We start from the raw sequence: 10,817 nt of genomic DNA, 5'->3' as shown, positions 1-10,817 counted from the left end.
CACCTTTGTCGACAAGCACGTAACGACCCAAGGGATTTGACACCCGAATTACGAACTCAGTAGACTCAATAGGTAAAGTCTTACTGGATGCTAAGGTTTCACATATGTAAGAATGAGTAGAACCGGGGTCAATCAAAGCAATTACATTAGTATCAAAGAGAGTAAAAGTACGGTAATAACATCAAGCGAAGAAGCATCCTTGCGGGCATGTATAGCATAAGCTCTAGCAGGCGCACGAGCCTCGGATCTGGTCGTAGCATCTCTAGATCCTCTCTGACCACTGCTAGCATTGCCCGTATTTCTAGATGGTCTACCTCGAGCAGTGGTAGCACCCGGTTTCCCACTCTGATTTACATTCTGTTCAGACAACCTCGGGCAATCTTTAATGAAGTGGTCAACTGATCCGCACTTGTAACAGGAGCGGTCAAGGAATCTACAACTCCCCGAATGCCATTTACCGCAATATCGACATTCCGTTCTATCTCGAAGTTCATTCCCAACACTGGCGACCGAAGTGCCTCGTGTACCCACAGGGGGTCGATCACGATCTCGTCTAAAAAGGCCCGAAGTGCCTCTAGACCGGCCCACATCATCTTGAAATTTCTTCGATGCCTGTTGAAGAGACTTTCCCGAGGATCTTTTACGAAACTCTCCAGTTCCCACATCAACTTTTTGTTTTTCTTTTCTAAGCTCTTCGCTTTACAAGCTCGCTCGACAAGTACTACGAACTCTCGTATTTCAAGAATGCCAACGAACATTTTTATATCTTCATTCAGCCCATCTTCGAAGCGTTTACACATGATAGCCTTGGACGAAACACATTCCCGAGCGTATCTACTAAGTCTAACAAATTTTCGCTCTCAATCAGTAACTGACATAGAACCTTGCTTAAGCTCAAGAAATTCCTTCCGTTTTTGATCAACAAATCTCTGACTGATATACTTTTTCCGAAACTCAGTTTGGAAAAACTCCCAAGTTACTTGCTCTCGGGGCACAACAGAAGTCAGAGTACTCCACCAATAGTAGGCAGAATCGTGTAGCAAGGAGATAGTACACTTTAGGCATTCATCGGGTGTACAAGATAGCTCATCGAGTACTCGGATAGTGTTGTCCAACCAAAATTCAGCTTGCTCGGCATCGTCGCTATCCGTAGCTTTAAATTCAGTAGCCCCATGTTTTCGGATTCTGTCAACTGGGGGCTTATTTGACCTTATTTGGTCAGTTACCGGAGGTATTGTAGGTGCGGGGGTGGTATTTGTCGGGAATGGAGGTTGTGGAACAGCCGTATTAGTTCGAATGTATTGGTTGAACCAATCATTCATCACGCTATAGAAAGCTTGTCTAGCTTCATCATTCGGGTTACTAGCATTAGGTTGAGAGTCCGGCGGCGCTATCCCTTGTGCGGGAGCAGGCGCTACACTCTCAAGATCATCAGCTACCGCTCGGTCGGGATCGGGATCCATTACTATAAATAAACACATTTACAATTGTCAGAAATCACCACACTATCAAATAATCACATAAAATGGCATGTATAGCTAGACCCAACGCATTACGGTAGTCCTAGAATCGACTAAACCGTAGCTCTGATACCAATCAAATGTAACACCCCGAACCCGAGACCGTCACCGGAGTCGAACACGAGGTGTTAACAGACTTTAAACCACTTATAAAAAAATTTCCCAGACACTGCCAATCTGCGTACTAGTCTCTTAAAAAAATCATATCTTGAGTTCAGAAACTCAGAATCCAGTTCTGTAAATTTTCCCCGAAACTAGACTCATATGCCCATCTACATATTTGTTTCTAGAATTTTTGGTTAGGCCAATTAGTACAGTTTATTAGTCAAAGTCTCCCATGTTACAGGGATTGACTACACTGACCTTTGCGCATTACGACTTGGATATCTCCCTGTACAGGGCTTCAATACTGATGTTGTTCATTTCTATAGAAACTAGACTCAAAGAGGAATCTATACATATATGACATGACTCCTAATTATCTCTGGTTAATTTATAATGAATTTCCAAAGTCGAAACAGGGAATCCAGAAACCGTTCTGGCCCTGTCTTACGAGAACCTGAATATCTCTTAACATACTGTCCATATGATCGTTTCGTTACTTTCCTATGAAAATAGATTCATCAAGGTTCGTTTACATAATTTATTCACTATTTAATTCCATTTCTACTATTTTTAGTGATTTTCCAAATCTACATCACTGCTGCTGTTAGCATCTGCCTTTAAGGTAGACTTTACCTATTTCATAGTTTCCATGATTCAACTAGCCCTTTTAGCATAAATAGCACAATTTATGATAGTGATTAACCATTCCCATGGCCAATCCTTGTTAAGTATATCCACACCTCTCAATAACCATATCCATACCAAATGATTATAACATTATACTCAAACATATATAAGCCATTTTCGCATGGCTATCCAAAATTATACAAGTCCAAAGGGTCCATGACCCCCAACAAAAAGGGTAGTCCTATACATGCCATTTCGAAGTTCAACCAAAATTGTACCAAAAAGGGGGGGGCTTTGATAGTGTGGGTGACTTCGACTTCAAAATCCCGAGCCCGATAGCTGGAGAACCAAAATCTATAAAACAGAGAATCAAGGAGACGGAGTAAGCAATTTATGCTTAGTAAGTTTTGAGCAATGGATTCCAGCACAACAAAAGTATAGCATTCATGTAGCTAAACGGATAATTTCATATGCACAATTTTTCAATATCATACTTACTTCACATTACCAACCCTTTTATTCATACACAAAGATCAACTTAGCCAAAGGCCGGTAGCTCATTTATCAACTGAGCGAATACTTATTTGTAAGGGCTCAACTAATTCAAAGCACATACGAAACATACCTTAATGTTGGGATGTTTCAAGCGTATTAACTGAAATTTTTACAGCAAGATCATTCATTCCCAAATCACGTACCTTCGGAATTTAACCGGATATAGCTACTCGTTCAAATGCCTTCGGGACATAGCCCGGTTATAGTAACTCGCACAAATGCCTTCGGGACTTAACCCGGATTTAGTAACTCGCACAAATGCCTTCGGGCTTAGCCCAGAATTAGTATCTCGGACAAATGCCTTCGGGCTTAGCCCGGAATTAGTATCTCGCACAAATGCCTTCGGGCTTAGCCCGGAATTAGTATCTCGCACAAATGCCTTCGGATCTTAGTCCGGATATGGTCGCTTAGCACAAAGCCTTCGGGACTTAGCCCGGACATCATTAAAATAACCATGCACATTTAACAATAAATCATGGCACATTCGTATTTCATTTTCGTTAGCAAAACTCGAACACAAGACACTTATCATTCTTGCAATTTCGGCTCAATAGCCACACACAAAGAGCATGATTTTAATTTGCTTAAAACATGATCTAATCAAATCATAATTTAAGCTCTTTTACTCAAGAACTTACCTCGGATGTTGTCGAACGATTCCGATAGCTATTCGACCACTTTTTCCTTCCCTTTATCGGATTTAGTTCCCCTTTGCTCTTGAGCTTAATTAAACAAATAAATTGATTTAATCATTTGAGCATCGAAAAGAGGAACACAAAGCACTTAGCCCATATTTATACATTAGACATTAAAGTCACATATGTACGGAATCATGAATCAAACTCAACATTTTGGCTAATTTTCCCCCTTGGCCGAATTTTCTAAGCCAAGACAAAAGCATCAATATGCTTGCCTCTGACCGAATACATGCAACACCAATCTCCTTCCTATGGCCGAATATGCATGTCTATGTTGGGGCCGATTGCAACACTTAATACATTCTACAAGTGTGGTCACTTGTATTGACTAAACACCATTTTGTTTCAAGTTCAAAACTTGGCTAATACACACATATATACACTAGTAAAGCATCCTCTCCCTTTCCATCAATTTAACACATGCATTACTCATTAATATACAAAAATTATATTCGGCCTTAGCACACAACTTGCTAGCCGATTCTTCTCCATCTAGCAACCAATGCACATATGTGCTCACTCAAAAATGCTAAAAAGAAGATTCAAGAATCATCAATCCACCATCACATGCATCATTAACAAGCTTCATATTTAGCATGCAATGGCATTAACACAAAATCCACCTAGGCCGAATATCATCCCCATGACATAGCAAAGATTTGAACCATGGGCTAATTAGAACTCAAGCTAGCAACTAAAAAAAAACATGCATGACTTTCATGGCACAACCTCAAACATACCTTGATCTAGATACAAGTATGGCCAAACCTCCTCCTAATCCTCTTCCAAACCAAACATGAAGCAAGAACTCCTTCCTCCTTCCTTAGAATTTTCGGCCAAAAGAAGATGAAAAAGGATGAACAAATTTTTTTTTCTTTTCTTTTCTTTAACTCACGGCAATGGGGGGGAAACAACCACACACTTTTTTTGTTTTCATCATATTCCCTTTCATTATTTTATGCCCATGCTCCTTATTTTATCATACTTCCCATGAAACACTAACTCAACATGTTTATGACATGTTCTTGCCCATCACACTTGGTCTACCATGCTTGTCATGGCCGGCCACTACTAATAGAGGGGGAAATTGACATGCAAGTCCCCCTTTTTCAACATGCACTAATAGGTCCTTATGCTTTGACCTATCACATTTCAAAATTTTCTCACATAAGTCCTATTTACTAAAACTCACATGCAATCGACTAAATCGAAGCTTGAAATTTTCACACATTCATAATTACATATTCTAGACAATAAATATCACATTCGAACATTTCGGTGACTCGGTTTAGCGGTCCCGAAACCACTTCCCGACTAGGGTCAATTTTGGGCTGTCACACTTTGAGCCTTTGCAGATAGGGCAGCAAAATCCCTAATCTCTAACTTAGAACATAGCACAGAGATTTCTTATTCAACCTTCATTTGAATATAATGAACAAACCTTCCTCATTTTGAACCAAGTCCTTAGCATATTTGCTTAGCCTGATGAACTCTGTAATAGCCCGTTTTTAGTCAAATCAAAACAGTGGTTTTTAGACCACAAATTTGAAGTCAAAATATTTATTTTATTATTATTTTAATGTTTATAACATGATATGATGATTGTTTGAAAATATCGTTAAGAAATTTTATTGTTTAAATAGTCAATTTGAGAAAAAGGACTAAATCGCATAATAAAAATAAAGTTATATTAATTAAAAGTATCTAATAGCTATAGAACCTTAAAGTAAATGTCCTTAAGTTGTAATTAGACCATTAATAGCATTAGTGGACATATGTCCATAAATTAAGATGTTTTAAATGGTTTTATATAAGGTTAATTTTGTAATTTGGTTATTAAACATATAATAAATAAAACAAAAACCAAAAATTTTAATGCTCAATTAAGGTATGATTTTTGTCCCATTTTTAAAGATTTCTATGTTTTTGAGATCGTTGCAACTAGGTCTAACTAGCCTAGGGACTATTTTGCAAAACTGTTAAAGATTTTGAATGATGCCATTGATAAATACATGTGTGTTTTGATGGTTGATGATAGATTATGAAAGCTTTTTGTAAAATATACAAGTTTTTAGGTGATTTTTTAGTGAAAATGCAAAAATAGGGATTTATTTGCGAAAATGTGAAAATGTGTGGTTAAATGTGTGAAAAGTTGATAAATATGGGCTACTGAGGGCATTATGGTAATTTAACTATCATGGGTACTGAAGAAATTTCATGAATTTGTGATTATGTGTAATAAGGACTAAATTGTAAATGTAACACCCCTTACCCGTATCCAAGGCCAGAAAAGGGTACGAGGCATTACCAGACATAATAGTAATCACACATACAAATCTGAGCCATAAAATTTCCTTCTTTTTGAAAACATTCATACATATGCTAGATGTCCCTTAAACGGGCCTATGAGGGCCTAAATGTACTTTGAGAGTGGCTAGGGACTAGACCAGGTACTTTAGAAGGATACGGGAAAACTTAGGAAAATTTCCAAGAAATAGAGTCACATACCCATGTGGGCACAGGGACACGCCCGTGTCCTCAGGCCATGTAACTCTCTGACTATGACGTCAGGAAAAAAAATTTAACCACACGGCCAAGCCACACACCCGTATGCTAGGTCGTGTCACTCACACGGCTAAGACACATGACCGTGTCTCTGCCCATGTGGCTAACACTTAGGCTATTTTTCAAGACTTTTGTTACCATTAATCCTTCACATCTTTACGAACATCAAATTTATACATCATGGCATCATTTTAATGATTTAGCATACCTCCCTAAGGTGTATTCTTAACTTTAACATGCTATCGTTCACAAGTTTCACATACTCATTTAATATCAAGTGTAGACACAATAATCCATATTCATCGAACTTGTCAAGTGACCTTATTTAAAGGTTAAGCATTCATGTTCGATCATCATCGTCTAATTTCTGTACCATAAAATTAATTCATGGCTATGACCATTTTGATTGGTCATGAAGCATTTATCATACACACATGTGTTAACACCAATCATGCATGTCCCACAAGCATAAACACATCATCACCTCACAAGTATTAGAACCTATCATGGATAACTAGGCTTACAAGTCACAATCATTATAAGCCACATCTCATGGCTATATACAATGAATCAATATAAGCCAATACATTTGGCTAATCATAACAACATCTATCATAAAAACTAAGTCCCTATACATGCCACTCACTTGAAGGTGCTTAATACATATATGTCAGTACTCCAAAGGTGATGGCGTGATAGTATGATGCTGCCTCCGACGATCTCCAACCCCGAGCTAACCTGAAAAAACTAAAGAAATGGAAAGGAGGGAGTAAGCTTCATGCTTAGTCCATATGAAAATAATAAGCAATAAGCCAACATGCTTCTCAAGGTAATACAACCATAATTACACTTGTACTTATATTCTGGTCATTCTGTTTTCTTGAGTCATAGTTACTAAATTACTTATATCTAGAGCTAGTGAACTCCAAATTAAGATAAGCTAATTTTCCCTGAAACTAGACTTATCTTCTTACCATAAAATTTTTAGAATTTTTGCAGTTTATTCTTTAAATTCTCCCATATTTCGCTGCTTGACAATTTCGACCTTTCTTCACTAAACTTTATTTATCTCATAGTATAGGATTCAGATAATGTTCCTGTCTATTTCTATTGAAATTAGACTTATTAAGAATTTAGTCATATAAATTATAACCCATAATTATTTTTGTAAAAATTTTAGTGATTTTCCAAACTTAAGATAGGGGAGCCTGAAATCACTTTGACCCTGTCTCACAAAAATTCAAATATCTCATAATATGAAATTCTTTTGTTTAGACCATTTCCTTTATGTGAAACTAGGCTCACTAAGATTTAATCTCATATCTTATTCAGTTTCTAATTTAATTTCCACAATTTTTGGTGGATTTTCAAAGTCACACAACTGCTGCTGTCCAAGACTATTTTAGTGCAATATCATGATAACTATCATATGATGACATAATAAACATAATCATAAACATAAACATAAGTTTATTCATAATTCAAAACCTTTGACTTACTTATCACCCACATATCTCTTTATCTTGAAACATCATATGTCAAGGCATTACTCGTGATTTTAGTGTACATACCTTTACCAACTCAAATCACAATGTCATATTCCCTATTCATTGGTTTACTTGTCAATTGACTCACAAGTTTACCTGTTGAACACTCAGAATATTATTGGATACACGGAAGACTTGCACATAGTGCAAAAAATGTAGCCACATACTACCTCATATCACAGTCACATATTTCTCACTCACGAGCTAATCACGGGCCTGCTCACACAAGCTGACAGTCAGGACGTAACTACATAGGCTAATCACACAAGCTGACAGGTGCCTGTAACACATGCTGGGCTACCCAGCCACCTATGGGACGTACATGACTAGTACCCAGATTCACATAGTCACATATACACACATATTCATGAGCTCATATCTACATAGTTCCTAGTGACATGTCACATTGTATCCTAAAGTATTCCTAAGGTTCAAACGGGATTTTTCAATATCGCATCTCTGTCGAACTTACTCGAAGTGTCAATCTCACTATCCATAGTACCAAATTCCCATTCATAGCATAATAAGACATAACTCAAATAGCAAATAAGCTTTTAAGAATTTACATAACATGTATCACATATTTCATATATCACTTGTCATGTATTATCATTTTCTTGCATTTCATATAATATCCTTCCATGTCATATTTCCACATCATATACACCATTCCATCAACTTTTCCAATATATTAAATCATAAAATATATGAAATAATAGAAAGGAATATAATTCAAACATAACATTGCGTTATTATTATCATAAAACTTACCTCAAAAGCAATTACGGCCAACTATTCCAATTTAGTCCATAATATCGAACTTTCCCGATTTAAGCCCGAATCTCAGTTTTCTTGATCTAACATTTAAAATATAGCTCATTTATTATTCAAATTATTCAAATTGACCCAAAAATTATACTTTTAAAAATCTACATTTTTACCCCTAAACTTTTACTTATTTACACTTTGGCTCCTAGGCTCGTAAAATGTTTTTTATTCAATTTCCTTGCATTTTAAGCCTAGCCAAATCATTTTCATAACTATAGCAGCCCCAAATTTCTACTAAATCACACTTTTATGATAATTTTATAACTTTTACAAAACGGTCCTTTTAAGCATTTTCACCGAAAATCACTTAGCAAAAGTCGTTTATTTAACACCCAACATTCATTTTCTACATTATACATCAAAATACATGCATATCACTCATGGGTAAATTTTTAGTATGAACCCTAGCTTAAAATAATGGTAGAAATAGGTAAATCAAGTTACCAGGACTTAAAAAATGTAAAGAACATTAAAAACGGGGCTCGGGATCACTTACAAATGGGCTTGGAAGCTTGAACCAAACCCTAGACATGGCTTCCATGGTAGATTCGGGTGGTACATGAAGAAGATGGACAATTTGGCTTATTTTGGCTTTTGAATTGTTTTAATTATTAGATTACCAAAATGCCCGTAACTTTAAAATATTCTCTTTCACCCATTTCATGTCTATTTTTTTCCAAAAATTTACCAATGGTCAAATTACCATTTAATTACCTCCAATTTAAAAACTCATAACAATTGGACACCTCTAACATATAGCACTCAACTTTTGCACTTTGTACAATTTAGTCCTTTTGACCAAATTAAGTGCCCAAACGTCAAAATGTTTGAACGAAATTTTTCCAAAATCATCCCATGAAATTGTAGACCATAAAAATATAATAAAAATACACTTTCTTACGTCAAATTTGTGGTCCCAAAATCACTGTTCTGACTAGGCCCTAATTCGGGATGTTACAGTAAAAATGTGAAAGTTTAGGGGCAAATGTGTAAAATAGCCCTAATGTATATTTTGGATTGAATTGAATAAATAGATGATTAATTAAGTTAAGTTTGAATATGTTTAGATCAAGAAAAGTGGAATTCAGATCTAGATCAGGGGAAAACTAAAGTTATCAACTAATCGACTTATTTCGTCATTTCCACATTCGAGGTAAGTTCGTATGTGATAAATTTCAATAAAAATGTATTTCATATACTTTGATATTGCATAAATTGCAAATACGAGACTGTGGATATGAATGATAGTGATTCAACGATAATTCAACATTTGAAATTCTAGTTGAACCTTAAGAATAGTTTAGGATGCTAGTGACATGTCAATAGGGAATACATTGAGTTGGATTTGGGCCATGATATAGCACTTCGGGTGCGAGTTATATCGATTTGGCTTCTAGCCATGCATATTGGTTGATTTTTCTTTGGGCCATGGTATCAGTACTTTGCAGATAAGTTGCCTTGATTTAGCTTCGAGCAATGGTATAGGTACTTATCGTGTGAAAACCTTAAGTATTTGAATTCTATTCCGAATGGTTGAACAGGTAAAAGAAATAAGAGAATGTGTATGAGATTGGTACGAGATGGTACAGTGAATTCAAGGCTAGCTCAGATTTGGGAATCGTCGGAGATCGCTTCACACTATCTACCTATCACTTGGTACCTATGAACTTTGGTATTTTAAGTATATGGCATGTATAGGTATTTTGATTTATTATGATTATAGGTTGATAATGATTTTGGTTATTTGTAATGGCTTGTAAAGGTATTTGTTTTGTTTTCTAAATATGGCCATGAGAGTTGGCTTACTTTGGTGGATTTAGTTATGTACATATATGTGCATATATGGTTGTCATGGTGAGTTATGGATGAATATGTGATTGGCTTATATTATGAGGTTTGTGCATATTGATATGGTAAATGATGAATAGTTAATATTAGTCATGAATTATGCTTGTGATTTGGTGTAAAATGATGTATGTTTGAGAAAGGTTTAGTTAGTTGAATTGTATATGAATTTTAGTACAAATGGTTTGGTAAAGTTTAATACTTGTGTATTGAGAAACATGGTTTAGATTATGCATGAACTAGGCTTGAATCGATTGTTTTAAAATGCCAATTGATGCTATATATATTGGAATAATTGAGTTGATGTAGGTGAGCATAAGTTTGGGTGGTAAATTAGCTTGTTAAATAGCCTATTTTTGTCCGCATGGGAAGAGACACGAGCGTGTCTCTCAGTTGTGTGTCCCCTGGTGTTGAATTCGAATTCAAGTTAGTATGCTGCACACGGCCTCACACACGGGTGTGTGACTTGGCTGTGTGGCATAAGTCAGTATACCCTACAGGTTTGGCATAGCCTGGCACACAGCCTA

This window comes from Gossypium hirsutum, chromosome A02 (assembly GCF_007990345.1).
Source record: "Gossypium hirsutum isolate 1008001.06 chromosome A02, Gossypium_hirsutum_v2.1, whole genome shotgun sequence".
Taxonomy (NCBI): Eukaryota; Viridiplantae; Streptophyta; class Magnoliopsida; order Malvales; family Malvaceae; genus Gossypium; species Gossypium hirsutum.
Note: the sequence above shows the minus strand (reverse complement) of the source record.